This window comes from Triticum dicoccoides, chromosome 7B, assembly GCF_002162155.2.
Source record: "Triticum dicoccoides isolate Atlit2015 ecotype Zavitan chromosome 7B, WEW_v2.0, whole genome shotgun sequence".
Classification (NCBI taxonomy): domain Eukaryota; kingdom Viridiplantae; phylum Streptophyta; class Magnoliopsida; order Poales; family Poaceae; genus Triticum; species Triticum dicoccoides.
In genome coordinates, this window is record NC_041393.1 from 121371980 (window position 1) to 121387350 (window position 15371).

Consider the following 15371-nt stretch of genomic DNA (forward strand, 5'->3'; position numbering starts at 1 on the left):
CCGAGGTCGTATGCAAAAGTTAGAGCCATCAAAATGCGGCTCTTCCATGAGGCGCAAAGTGGTGTGCCTAATCAGACACATGTATAGTTATTGTCTAATGGGTAGCGCCACCGATAACCTGTTTTACATGAGCGTTTGGGCCCTGACGATTGCCTCGAATCGAAAAAAATTAAACATGAAAGTTGCTCATCTCGTCAAAACGGTTAAATATGCTTTTCGGCTCATCCTCATCCGAGGTCGTTTGTAGACTATGAGACCGAAAAACCGAATTGTTGTCTTAGACTTACCTAAATCCGATTCGGTTAATTTTGGAAAGATTTGGACGGGATTTGAAATCCTTTTCTTGTAGGGGGAGTCCAGCCGCCTCATAAATTGATGAGAGGTGACAACCGATTGAACAACACACAATCGAACAATCATCTACCACTTCTACCTTTGCTTTTCTCTTCTCCCTTGTTTTCTTCTTCCTCGTTCTGCAAGATTGGAGTGCAGCGAACCTCGAGGCCCTATGGGCAAGCGGATCTACCTAAGGCAACCCATAGTTGCCGCGTGCCTTGACGAGTTCCCTCCTGCGGGTGTGCGGTTTTGGTTCCTCAAAAGCACCCACCGGATTACTTGCGTACCGTGCTTCTGAACAGGTCTCCTTCGACATGAGCTATAGTGGTCCACCCTCGGTGTTGGAGGTACACAGTTACGTGTTTGTGTGCGAATACACTTTTTGGCGACTCCGCTGGGATCGAAGCTTTGAACGGTCTCTGGCCCGTTCCTGCTACAAGGAGAGTGTCATCAAGCGGCTGCAATTTACGACGGTAACATGTATCATCAATCTCCTTATGTACATGTAAATAGTCATTATGTTGGTGTCGCTAGATCTTCCAATGGACATGTCATGTCGGCTAGCCCTAACGAGCAATGACCGACTAGTTATTCTGTTGGAGGTGCTTGGAATTTACATAATTTTGACATGCAACTTAGGGATCCGAACTTTCATGCATCGGCAACACCTTTCAATATGCCGACGGACAACATGATGAGTTCGAGTGATCAATACAGGACACCTCGTGTACAGGAGGGTGTCTCATAGTTTGATCCGTCGGCATTCGGCTTGCAATATGTGGGTTCATTCCCAAACATGCCGGTCTGATTGGGGAATCGGCCATGCTTCCATTAGCTATTTTGTCGGTTATCCTCAGTCATCATATACTACACCTCATCAGATTAATTGTTTAGCAACGTATACAACTAATAATATTCATAACTCGACCGGGGTGCTCACTGGTCTTATCACATTGGCAAGAAAGAAAGCTAAAGCGGCTCAGGGCAAAAGACTTAGAGAAGAGGAACATGGCATGGGTTCCCAGGGGAAGCCATCGAGGTGAGAGGGATGTGTCAGCTCCTATTGCGAAGCCACCTGGAGTAAAGGAGGACAAGTGTGAAGCCGGCAGGCGGAGTCAGCGGTTTTCATCTCACTATAGGAGACTCCAAATGGTGCATCGTCCATGTTCTTTAGCCGTTCCATCAAAGTCGGCGTCCCAGAACTTATCCCCAGTAAAAACATCTGAATTATTCGGCTATTCATACTTTGGTGGACGGGTACTATAGGTCCTTTGAGATGAAGTCGCATGCCGATATTTTCATATCACCCCAAGAGTACATTGTTTTGACAAAGTTGGCATCTGACTAATGGTGTTCATTGTGGTGTATCTCATATTCCCAATGTCGATTCTAAGTTTTGCCAGCACCGATAAGGCCGACTTAATTATTCGACCACTAATCAAGGGTCTAGTGTAGAAAAATCACCGATTTTTATTGTTGGTTTCTAGCAGGATCCAGAGAAAGAGAGTCATATAAATGAACAAAGATTGGCTTGCAGGAAGGAAAGTTGATATGTCACTTAACTCCTTCGGCTAACGGATGGTGCTAAGTTCACTCGGGGGGCAAGGCAATGTCGATCAGGAGATTGACGGAAGGGAGGTGTCATCACATATGTCACTTAGTGCTCACTGGATGCCGAATCAAGTGTCATGGAGATTAATTTCACAATATAGTTTTGGCAGCGCCTGGAGTCGTTATTGTTTGCATGTTTCTCCATGAGCTGGTTTCGAAGAACTAATGTCGACTAAAGCTTGAGTTTGAAGGAAATATGCCCTAGAGGCAATAATAAAGTTGTTATTTTATATTTCCTTATATCATGATAAATGTTTATTATTCATGCTAGAATTGTATCAACCGGAAACTTGATACATGTGCGGATACATAGACAAAACACCGTGTCCCTAGTATGCTCTACTAGACTAACTCGTTGATCAAAGATGGTTAAGTTTCCTAGCCATGGACATGAGTTGTCATTTGATAAACGGGATCACATCATTAGTGGAAAGATGTGATGGGCAAGACCCATCTGTTAGCTTAGCATAATGATCGTTCAATTTTATTGCTACTGCTCTTTTCGTGTCAAATATATATTTCTCTGACTATGAGATTATGCAACTCCCGAACACCGGAGGAATGCCTTGTGTGCTATCAAACGTCACAATATAACTGGGTGATTATAAAGGAGCTCTACAGGTATCTCCAAAGGTGTTTGTTGGGTTGGCATAGATCGAGATTAGGATTTGTCACTCCGAGTATCGGAGAGGTATCTCAGGGCCCTCTCGGTAATGCACATCATATGAAGCTTGCAAGCAATGTGACTAATGAGTTAGTTACGGGATGATGCACTACGGAACGAGTAAAGAGACTTGCCGGTAACGAGATTGAACTAGGTATGAAGATACCACGATTGAATCTCGGGCAAGTAACATACCAATGCCAAAGGGAATAACATATGTTGACATTGCAGTTCGACCGATAAAGATCTTCATAGAATATGTGGGAACCAATATGAGCATCCAGGTTCCGCTATTGGTTATTGACCGGAGAGGTGTCTCGATCATGTCGACATAGTTCTCGAACCCGTAGGGTCCGCACGCTTAACGTTCGATGATGCTATGTATTATATGAGTTATGTGTTTTGGTGACCGAAGGTTGTTCGGGATCCCGGATGAGATCACGGACATGACCAGGAGTCTCGAAATGGTCGAGACATAAAGATTGATATATTGTAAGGTAGTATTCTGACACCGCAAGAGTTCCGAAGTGTATCGGGTACATACCGAAGTACCGAAGGGGTTACCGGAACCCCCCAGTGGAAGATATGGGCCATATGGGCCATAGGAGGGAGGCTAACCAGCCCACAAGGGGCTGGTGCGCCCCCCACAAGGGAGGAGGCCGAATTGGACTAGGGAATGGGGTGGCGCCCCCTTTCCTTCTGTCTCTCCCTCTCCTTCCCCCTTTCCCCCTCCGGTAGAAGGAAAAAATAGGGGGGGGGGCTACTAGGAGTGGAGTCCTAGTAGGACCCCCCTCCTTGGCGCACGCCTTGTGGCCGGCCTCCTCCCCTCCTGCTTTATACACGGGGACAGAGGCACCCCAAAGCACACCAATTGTTTTAGCCGTGTGCGGTGCCCCCTCCACCGTTTACTCCTCCGGTCATATCGTCGTAGAGCTTAGGCGAAGCCCTGCGGGGATCACTTCGCCAACACTATCATCATGCCGCCGTGCTGACGGAACTCATCGACTCCTTTGTACCTCTACTAGATCAAGAGTTGGAGGGACGTCATCGACTTGAACGTGTGCAGAACTCGGGGGTATTGTACGTTCAGTACTTGATCGGTTGATTCGAGAAGACGTTCCACTACATCAGCCATGTTAAGTTAAAGCTTCCGCTTTTGGTCTACGAGGGTATGTGGACACACTCTCCCCCTCTCGTTGCTATGCATCTCCTAGATAGATCTTGCGTGTGTAGGAAATTTTTGAAATTGCGTGCTATGTTTCCCAACACTGGCATCCGAGCCAGGTCTATGCATAGTTGATATTGTTGGGGAACCTAGCAATAATTCAAAATTTTCCTATGTGTCACCAAGATCAACCTAGGAGATGCTAGCAACGAGAGAGGGAGTGCATCTTCATACCTCTTGAAGATCGCTAAGCGGAAGCATTACAAAAACGCGGTTGATGGAGTCGTACTCGCGGCGATTCAAATCACGGAAGATCTGATCTAGCTCTGAATGGACGGCACCTCCGCGTTCAACACACGTACAGCCCGGGGACGTCTCCTACTTCTTGATCCAGCAAGAGGAGAGGAGAAGTTGAGGGCTTGTGGTATTCCTACAAGGCTTCGCCAAGCACTACGGAGGAGGAGGACGAGTTGGAGGAGGGAGGGTGAGGGAGTCCTGGACTAGGGGGTGTCCGGATAGCCGAACTATCATCATCAGCCGGACTCCAAGACTATGAAGATACAAGATTGAAGACTTCGTCCCGTGTCCGGATGGGACTTTCCTTGGCGTGGAAGGCAAGCTTGGCGATACAGATATGTAGATCTCCTACCATTGTAACTGACTCTATGTAATCCTAGCCCTCTCTGGTGTCTATATAAACCGGATGGCTTTAGTCCATAGGACGAACAACAATCATACCATAGGCTAGCTTCTAGGGTTAGCCTCCTTGATCTCGTGGTAGATCTACTCTTGTAATACCCACATCATCAATATCAATCAAGCAGGACGTAGGGTTTTACCTCCATCAAGAGGGCCCGAACCTGGGTAAAACATCGTGTCCCTTGTCTCCTGTTACCATCCGCCTAGACGCACAGTTCGGGACCCCCTACCCGAGATCCGCCGGTTTTGACACCGACATTGGTGCTTTCGTTGAGAGTTCCTCTATGTCGTCACCGATAGGCTCGATGGCTTCTTCGATCATCAACAACGATGCAGTCCAGGGTGAGACTTTTCTCCCCGGACAGATCTTCGTATTCGGAGGCTTTGCACTGCGGGCCAATTCGCTTGGCCATCTGGAGCAGATCGAAAGCTACGCCCCTGGTCGTCAGGTCAGATTTGGAAGTTTAAACTTCACGGCTGACATCCGCAGGGACTTGATCTTCGATGGATTCGAGCCACAGCCGAGCGCACCGCACTGTCACGATGGGCATGATTTAGCTCTGCAGCCGGACAGTGCCCTGGAGGCCGCACATAAGTCCGCTCCGACCCTCAATTCGGAGCCGGCTGCGCAGATTGAGGACGGGTGCCTAGACACTGCCTCGGGGGCTGCAACCTCTACGGCGATGGAGCCGAATACTGACCTTACCCCTTGTGAAGCTCGTGACTCCGAGGTGCCGGACTCCGAACCTCCCGCTCCCCCTCCAATCGAATCCGATTGGGCGCCGATCATGGAATTCACCTCTGCGGACATCTTTCAACACTCACCTTTCGGCGACATCCTGAGTTCGCTAAAGTATCTCTCGTTATCAAGAGAGACCTGGCCGGACTGCCGTCAGGACGGTTGGGATGCGGACGACGAAGAAATTCAAAGCCCACCCACCACCCACTTAGTAGCCACTGTCGATGATCTAACTGACATGCTTGACTTCGACTCCGAAGACATCGACGGTATGGACGACGATGCCGGAGACGACCAAGAACCAGCACCTACTGGGCACTTGAAAGCCACCCCAACTCACGACGTATACATGGTGGATACACCAAAAGGAAGCGATAACGAGGAACAACAGGACGTGGTGAAGGACAACTCCCCCAACAAACAACCAAAACAGCGACGCAAGCGCCGCCCGAAGTCCCACCTCGATAACAACGGCACCCATACTGACCCAGCCTTAGAGCAGGGTGAAGCAGTGGACGACGAACATGCCACCAAGCAACCATCCGAACAGGATGGATTGGACAAGCAACCCATCCCCGGCGAAAACAACAGCCCAGACGATCTCACGCCGGACACATCACCGGAGCATAAGAACCTTCATAAAAGGCTCGTTGCCACTGCAAGAAGTTTGAAGAAGCAAAAGCGGAAGCTCAAAACAGCAGAGGACGCACTCAGAATGAGATGGAGCAAAGTACTCAATACCGCAGATAAATACGGCAATAGTCACCAGGCAAAGAGCTACTCGAAGCGCAAGCTGTTGCCCGAATTTGACAAGGAGGCCGTAGAGCCCCCACAGTCAAAAAAGAAAGAGGCCGTCAGGCCGGATAGACGACCAGATGATAGGCTAAGAGCGGCAAGGGGCTCCGCACACAAGCTAGCACACGATCCACATAAAGATCCTCGCAAAAAAGATGGCCCGGTCAGGTCCAATTATGGGCCAAAAAAGAAGACTCCAGGGAGCAACACAACCCGCCGAGTGTTTGAAGACAACAGCACACCTAAATACAGGGGCGCCGCACACCCACTATGTTTCACCGATGAGGTACTGGACCATGAATTTCCAGCGGGATTCAAACCCGTCAACATAGAGGCATATGACGGAACAACAGACCCCGGAGTCTGGATTGAGGATTATATCCTACACATACATATGGCCAGAGGAGACGATCTCCATGCCATAAAATACCTACCCCTTAAGCTCAAAGGGCCAGCTCGGCATTGGCTCAAAAGCCTCCTAGAAAATACCATTGGAAGTTGGGAAGAGCTCGAGGATGCGTTTCGAGCAAATTTTCAGGGGACTTATGTCCGCCCTCCGGATGCAGACGATTTAAGTCACATAACTCAACAGCCCGGAGAGTCAGCATGCAAATTCTGGAACAGGTTCCTCACCAAAAAGAACCAAATAGTTGACTGTCCGGATGCCGAAGCCTTAGCAGCCTTTAAGCATAACGTCCGAGACGAATGGCTCGCCAGACACCTCGGCCAGGAAAAACCAAGAACGATGGCCGCACTAAAAAGCCTCATGACCCGCTTTTGCGCGGGGGAAGATAGCTGGCTGGCAAGATGCAGCACTAGCGACCCCAGTACATCCGAGGTCAGGGATGGAAATGGAAAATCACGACGCAGAAAAGATTAGCGCCGGAATAAGGAAAATGGCCCAAATAGCACGGCGGTCAACGCCGGGTTCAAAAGCTCTCGGCCAAATAATAAAACACTGCCTCTTAAGGACAACAGTGATGAGCTATCCAACCTAAATAAAATCTTGGATAGGATATGTCAAATCCATAGTACCACCGGGAAGCCTACAAACCATACCCACAGAGATTGTTGGGTCTTCAAGCAGTCCGGCCGACTTAACGCCAAACACAAGGGGCTCGACACACCAAGAGAAGACGACGAACCCCACAAGTAGCACGCCGGAAAACAGAAGACTTTCCCACTAGAAGTCAAAACAGTGAAGTCACTTCATGTGATAACAAGGAAAAATAGTGCGGCACCTGCTAAAACACGCGCCGCACGGTCCACCCCAGCAGAATCCCGAAATTGGATGTTTAACCCAATTACTTTCGACCATCAGGATTACTCCAGAAGTGTTCGAAACGCAGGAGGGACTGCTTTGGTATTGGATCCCATAATCAACGGACTACAATTCACACAAGTCCTAATGGACGGCGGCAGTGATATAAACCTGCTATACCAGGACACCATCCGCAGAATGGGTATAGACCCTACCAAAATTCGCCGTAGCAGCACTTCCTTCAAAGGAGTGACGCCAGGCCTTTATGCCAATTATACAGGCTCTTACTACTAGAGGTTGTGTTCGGTTCATCCAACAACCTCCGTCGCGAAAAGCTCATTTTCCATATCGCCCCATTCAAAAGTAGCCATCAAGCACTACTGGGACGCGAAGCTTTCGCACGCTTTAACGCAATACCGCATTACGCGTCTCTTACGCTTAAAATGCCCGATCCACGCGGCATAATCTCATTAAAGGGTAACTCCGAGTGTTCCTCGACCACGGAAAACGTGAGACTGCCTTGACAGCCACACACTAATCCGACCTTGCTGGTCAAAGCCCCTAAAAACGGGTCATTCAGACCTCGGACACGGTTAGGCGAGTCCGACGTAAATAAACAAGGGGCTTCCCAGCCGCATACCTCTTTACAAGGGGCTGCACGATGAGAGCCAATAAAGCTCAACTTTATTCATCTTCCAAATCATACTTTATTTTAAATACATCTTTTGCACGATATTTTTTCCATACTAAGTTCTTCTTTTTTACAGATGAAGCACGTGCTACACCCGTCCAGGATACAGCACAACGGAGACACAGGCCCAGACATGCAGCAGGGACCAGTTGCAAGGATTCTTTTCAGATTAAGACCCTGCGTAAACCTTTCTTACTGTCTCTTGTTGATACACATCCCCCGTTTCCTACCATAACCGAGGAGGAGGCTGGCGTTTTGGCATCGGCCGCGTCAGAAGTTCTCGCCCGTACCTAGACACTAGGGGCTTAGGGCATTGTTCTGCCCGGTATCATAAAGATCGAATACCTCAGGGAGTGTTCGGCGTCTCGAGTTAGGCCTTATATGCATCAGCTCCGAATCATGTCTTTGGTCAAATGTTGGGTTTGCCCGGCTCCTGTGTTTTGCTGCCTTACGTTCCGCTCCATCGGCTAACGCGGCACCAAGAGAACTACTGCGATTGTGCCCCGGTTCGGCCGGGCGAGCACCTCAGTAGAGAAAGCCGAAAACTGACTGTCATGATATAGCGAGAGACTGGTCAACCACTCGATCGACTACTGGAATGTTTAGAATTCCTCTGCTTTGACGAAGGACCGCTTCCCGGCCAGGCACATACGCGCCCCGAGTTCGGAGAGCGCGGTGCCTCTAGGGGCTATATAGTAGCCCCACCATCGAGCTCCTATGGCTAAGTGAAAGTGATAAAGCATTATAGTCCGGTTGCCTAGTTTGCTATGCTATCACCTCCTTCAAAGGACCAAGACGTTGGATTAAGTGTGAAAAAGCGCTTTTTTTTGCAAACACCCCCGCACCATGTGCGTGGGGGCTGAAGCCAAAGACTGCCATCTTTCAGGTTATCCATACATATACGGCCGCACAGGAGATAGTTCAATACTTGAACGCACAAGTATAAAAAGCCGTTACATTATAAACATGATCTCAGAAATCATACATGTCATTTAAACACAACATCTTTCGAGCACTGCGACTCTATTAAACGAGCGCCCTGCAGGACTTCCTCAAAATAGTGCTCGGCGGGTAATCGGCTTTTGTCCGAACCCCGGGATGCAACATCGGTGGCATCCATCTCCGCCCAGTATATATTAACACGGGCGAGAGCCATCCGTGCACCCTCTATGCATGCCGACCGCTTCATCGCCTCGATATGCGGCACCGCCCCATGGAATTGCTGCAACAAGCCAAAATAACTCTCCGGCTTGGGCTTTTCTGGCCACAGATGAGCCACCACATCCGTCATGGCAAGTCCAGACAATCTATTTAGCTCAGCCCACTCAGCCAGCCGATCAGTCAACAGAAGTGGACGCTTCGGACTATGGAATTGAGACCAGAAAAGCTCTTCCATTTCGTGGTCCTTCTGGCTTCGGAAATGCATGACTGCGTCCGCCGCACTCGCCGCCAAATCCAGATAAGGATCCTCCGCACCACACAATTGGCCCAACTGAGCATACTTCGGATCCGTGAACTTCCTACGCAGCAGAAAGGGCTTTCCAGCCGCAATGTCTCCGGCCTGACGTAGTTCCTCCTTCATAGCCCGCATCGCACTACGGGCATCCTTGGCTTCGGCGGCGGCCTTCTTCAGGTCCTCTTGCTCTGCTCGGCGTTCTCTTTCAAGAACCTCATAGCGGTCGGTAGCATCTTTTAATTTCACGGCCATTCCAGCCATCTCCTCCCTGCTTCGGCAGTGAGCAGCCTTTTCGGCTTTTAGCTCTTCCGCTGCCTTCAAGGCAGCCGCATCACTTTTCCTGGCTTGCTCCTTGGCTCGAGCAAGCTCTTCTCGAAGGTCTTCCACAGCAGCAGCACCATCTTCATCAAGCATACAAATTGTAAGGAACGGGCATCAGCTCCCTTACTAGGTGACCGCGGAGCAACCACCTACCTTGTGACTCGTTAAGTCATTTATTGACCAGCGCGATGTCCGCATCCGCAACGTCAAGTTGTCGCTTCAGCTCGGCAACTCCATCAGTTCGGCTGGCCACCGAACGTTCCGCCACCTGCATAGGAAAGGCGACATTCTATAACTGAGATTATGATCCTCAGCACGCTGTCGCTTTCGATAGCATACCAAGTCTCAGGGGCTACTATCTATACAGGGCGCACTCCATGTGCAAAACTGTCAAAAGGTATGTCATTTTTTGCGTACCTCAAACCCCGTCAGCAAACCTCCGACGGCCTCATGCAACCCGCTCTCGGCGGATGAGATCCTTTCAATCACCATACTCATTAATGTGCAGTGATCTTCTGAGATAGACGCCCTCTTGAGCAAATCCTGCAGCTCCACCGGCCGTACTCCAGTGGGTGTCGAACTCCCCGGCCCCGCCGGAATCGGGGAGACCCTCCGTGACGACACCTCAGGGTCGTCCGCCCCGCCCGATGGTGCGGCATATGGAGGCGTTTTGCTCTCCATCATCTCCGGACGAAGGTCCCCCGAAGTTGAGCTCTGCTGAGATGGGCTGAGATCCGAATTACAAGGTGAAAACTTCGGTTACCCTTAGAAATAAAGTAGGGGTGTCCCCTATTACAAAATTCCCCCTTTTTACTTACGGCTCACTGGAGGGTTGATCCCTCTGGGGAGACTGTGCGGTCGGGGCCCTTCCCAGCACAGGACCTTCCGGTGCAGATTTCTTTCCCCGCTTTGAGGCCTTGGCCTCCGGGTCTTCGGAAGCGGTCCTCTTCTCCCCCTGGAGGGAGGGATTCTCGATTCCCCCCTTACTGAAAGCCTCCTTGGCAGAGGTGGTAGTTTCCCTGTGCCCCCCTTCGCCCTCCTCCGAAGGTGCAACCTCCAACATTTTGATTAACACGGGATCCGGCGTGGTCTCAGGGAGGGGGGCCGGACACCGTATCAGTTTTGCTTGCGCTATCCACTCCTGTCCAAGGGATAGCTGGTTAAAAGGCAAACCCATGATAAATAAATGGACAATGTGTCCGGACACAGGGCTACTTACTTGAGTATCCGGGCAATTGCAGCTTAGGCCAGCGTCCTCGGTCAAGTCCGGACGCATCTCTTGTGATCCGAAGAACAGTTTGTACATCTCCACGGGTGTCAAACCCATGAAGTGTTGGAGAGATTGTGGCCCCTCCGTATTAAATTCCCACATGCGAAGGGGGCGACGTTTGCAGGGCAGAAGGCGCCGAATCAGCATAACCTGTGCCACTACGACCAGATTGATCTCCCTTTCTTGGAGGTCTCGAATCCGGCCCTGCAACAGGGGTATGTCTTTGGACGGCCCCCAGTCAAGCCCCTCGTTGACCCATGACATCAGCCGTTGTGGAGGGCCCGGGCGAAAGGCGGGCGGCGGCCTCTGCCTGCTGCCCCTGGGAGCGGTGATATAGAACCACTCCTGGTGCCACAAGTCGAGCTCCTCCTGAAAAGAGCCCTCGGGCCATGGAGCATCGGCCCTCTTGCTTATAACTGCCCCGCCGCACTCCGCTTGATGCCCCTCAATCATCTTCGGCTCCACGTTGAAGGTTTTGAGCCACAAGCCAAAGTGAGGGGTAGTGCGGAGGAAGGCTTCGCAGACGACAATGAATGATGAGATGTGGAGGATGGACTCCGGAGCCAAGTCATGGAATTCCAGCCCATAGTAAAACATGAGCCCCCTCACGAAGGGATCCATCGGGAAGCCTAAACCCCGACGGAGGTGAGACACGAACACAACACTCTCACCGGGCTCGGGAGTAGGAATAACTTGCCCTCGGGCAGGCAACCTATGTGAAATCTCGTAGGTTAAGTACCTGGCGTCTCTCAGCTTTAGCACGTCCTCTTCCGTGACAGAGGAGGGCATCCATCGGCCTCGTAGGTCAGAGCCGGACATTGTAGAAGGTCGAAAGTACCCGAATATGGAGCCCTGGGTGTTGGAACTCAGGGCGAGGGGCGGATTCGATTAAGGATTGAAGAAAAAGAACGGGCCTTGGTCTCATTATAAAGAGGGATAATACCAAGAACCGTCCCCGTGACCGTTTGGAACCCGCCTTCGATGGAGGGGGCGTGGCAACGGGCGTGGTTGGGTTTCCCACGTCCGTATTGATGAGAATCCCGGAATAAGGGGAACACGATCTCTGCTTCGACAAGACGTGCCAAGGAAATCGCCTCGCTAAACGCGCGGAGGTGGTATAATAAAAACGATTCGAGTAAAGGCTTGGTTGTGGTGTGACGTCATGCCACGAAATACGTCAGCAGATTGAACTTGTGTAAATATTATTCTCTCTATGGTGGTATGTGGAATTTATTTTGCAGAGCCGGACACTATCCTGGTGTTCACAATCTTCTATAAATTATTCGGAGGAGGAACCTGCCCTGCAATGCCGAAGACAATATGCGTGCCGGACTCGTCGTCATTGAAGCCTGGTTCAGGGTCTACTGAGGGAGTCCTGGACTAGGGGGTGTCCGGATAGCCGAACTATCATCATTAGCCGGACTCCAAGACTATGAAGATACAAGACTGAAGACTTCGTCCCGTGTCCGGATGGGACTTTCCTTGGCGTGAAAGGCAAGCTTGGTGATACGGATATGTAGATCTCCTACCATTGTAACCGACTCTGTGTAACCCTAGCCCTCTCCGGTGTCTATATAAACCGGATGGCTTTACTCCATAGGACGAACAACAATCATACCATAGGCTAGCTTCTAGGGTTAGCCTCCTTGATCTCGTGGTAGATCTACTCTTGTAATACCCACATCATCAATATCAATCAAGCAGGACGTAGGGTTTTACCTCCATCAAGAGGGTCCGAACCTGGATAAACATCGTGTCCCTTGTCTCCTGTTACCATCCGCCTAGACGCACAGTTCGGGACCCCCTACCCGAGATCCGCCAGTTTTGACACCGACAGAGGGGCTACGCCAGGGAAAGGGTGTTGCAGCCGTCCCACCCTCCCTCTATTTATAGGATGAAGGGGAGAGGGGGCGGCCCCTCTAGATCCCATCTAGAGGAGGGGCGGCGGCCAGGAGGGGGAAACTTGCCCCCAAAGCAAGGTGGAGGCGCCCCCCTCCCCTAGGGTTTCCAAACCCTAGGCACCTTGGGCTGTTGGGGGCGCACCAGCCCACTAGGGGGCTGGTTCCCTCCCATATTCAGCCCATTAAGTCCCCCGAGGCAGGTGGCCCCACCCGGTGGACCTCCGGACACCTTTTGGTGGTCTCGGTACAATACCGATAACCCCCGAAAACATTCGGGCGACTGAAACTGGACTTCCCATATATAAATCTTCACCTCCGGACCATTCTGGAACTCCTCGTGACGTCCGAATCTCATCTGGGACTCCGAACAACCTTCGGTAACCATATACAATTTCCCATAACAACTCTAGCGTCACCGAACCTTAAGTGTGTAGACCCTACAGGTTCGGGAACCATGCAGACATGACTGATATGTCTCCAACGTATCTATAATTTTTTATTGTTCCATGCTATTATATTACCCCTTTTTTATGATTATGGGCTTTATTATACACTTTTATATTACTTTTGGGACTAACCTATTAACCGAAGGCCCAGCCCATATTGCTGTTTTATTGCCTATTTCAGTATTTCGAAGAAAAGGATATCAAACGGAGTCCAAACAGAATGAAACCTTCGACATCATGATTTTTTGGAAGAATATCATCCTGGAGGCTTGGAGATCAAGTCAGAAGATCCTCGAGGAGCCCACGAGATAGGAGGGCGCGCCCCCCTTACAGGGGCGCCCCCTGTCTCGTGGACCCCTTGAGCACCCCCCGACCGACTTCTTTCGCCTATATAGTCCCACATACCCTAAAAACATCCACGTAGAAGATAGATCGGGAGTTCCGCTGCCGCAAGCCTCTGTAGCCACCAAAAACCTCCCGGGAGCCCTTCCCGGCACCCTGTCGGAGGGGGGATCCTTCACCGGTGGCCATCTTCATCATCCCGGCGCTATCCATGACGAGGAGGGAGTAGTTCACCCTCAGGGCTGAGGGTATGTACCAGTAGCTATGTGTTTGATCTCTCTCTCTCTCTCTCTCTCGTGTTCCCTCTATGGCACGATCTTGATGTATCCTGAGCTTTGCTATTGTAGTTGGATCTTATGATGTTTCTCCCCCACTACTCTCTTGTGATGAATTGAGTTTCCCCTTTGAAGTTATCTTATCGGATTGAGTCTTTTATGAGAACACTTGATGTATGTCTTGCCATGCTTATCTGTGGTGAAAATGGGATATCATGTGCCTCTTGATGTATGTTTTGGTGACCAACTTGCGGGTTCCGCCCATGAACCTATGCATAGGGGTTGGCACACGTTCTTGACTCTCCGGTAGAAACTTTGGGGCACTCTTTGAAGTACTTTGTGTTGGTTGAATAGATGAATCTGAGATTGTGTGATGCATATCATATAATCATGCCCACAGATACTTGAGGTGACAATGGAGTATCTAGGTGACATTAGGGTTTTGGTTGATTTGTGTCTTAAGGTGTTATTCTAGTACGAACTCTTTTATAGATCGATCAGAAAGAATAACTTTGAGGTGGTTTCGTACCCTACCATAATCTCTTCGTTTGTTCTCCTCTATTAGTGTCTTTGGAGTGACTCTTTGTTGCATGATGAGGGATTGTTATATGATCTATCTATGTTATTATTGTTGAGAGAACTTGCACTAGTGAAAGTATGAACCCTAGGCCTTGTTTCCTATCATTGCAATACCGTTTACGCTCACTTTTATCATTGATTACCTTGCTGTTTTTATTATTTCAGATTACAAAAACCATTATCTACCATCTATTTTGCACTTGTATCACCATCTCTTTGCCGAACTAGTGCACCTATACAATTTACCATTGTATTGGGTGTGTTGGGGACACAAGAGACTCTTTGTTATTTGGTTGCAGGGTTGTTTGATAGAGACCATCTTCATCCTACGCCTCCTATGGATTGATAAACCTTAGGTCATCCACTTGAGGGAAATTTTCTACTATCCTACAAACCTGTGCACTTGCAGGCCCAACAACGTCTACAAGAAGAAGGTTGTGTAGTAGACATCAAGCTCTTTTCTGGCGCCGTTGCCGGGGAGGTGAGTGCTTGAAGGTATATCTTTAGATCTTGCAATCGAGTCTTTTATTTTCTTGTTTTATCACTAGTTTAGTTTATAAAATAAAACTACAAAAAAATGGAGTTAAGTTTGTCTCGTACGCTTCATCTTTTTAATATCTTTCGTGAGTTTGATGGAAAGGAAAATTGTGCTCAAGTGCTAGAAGAAGAATGCATTAGAATGCTTGATACTAAATCTTTGAATGATGAGCATGATTGCAATGTTGTTAGTATGAACTCCTTGAATATCCATAGTATTAATGATGATTGCTCTAGTCATGATGAAAATATCTCTTCTGAGCATGTCAACTTTTGTGTAGTG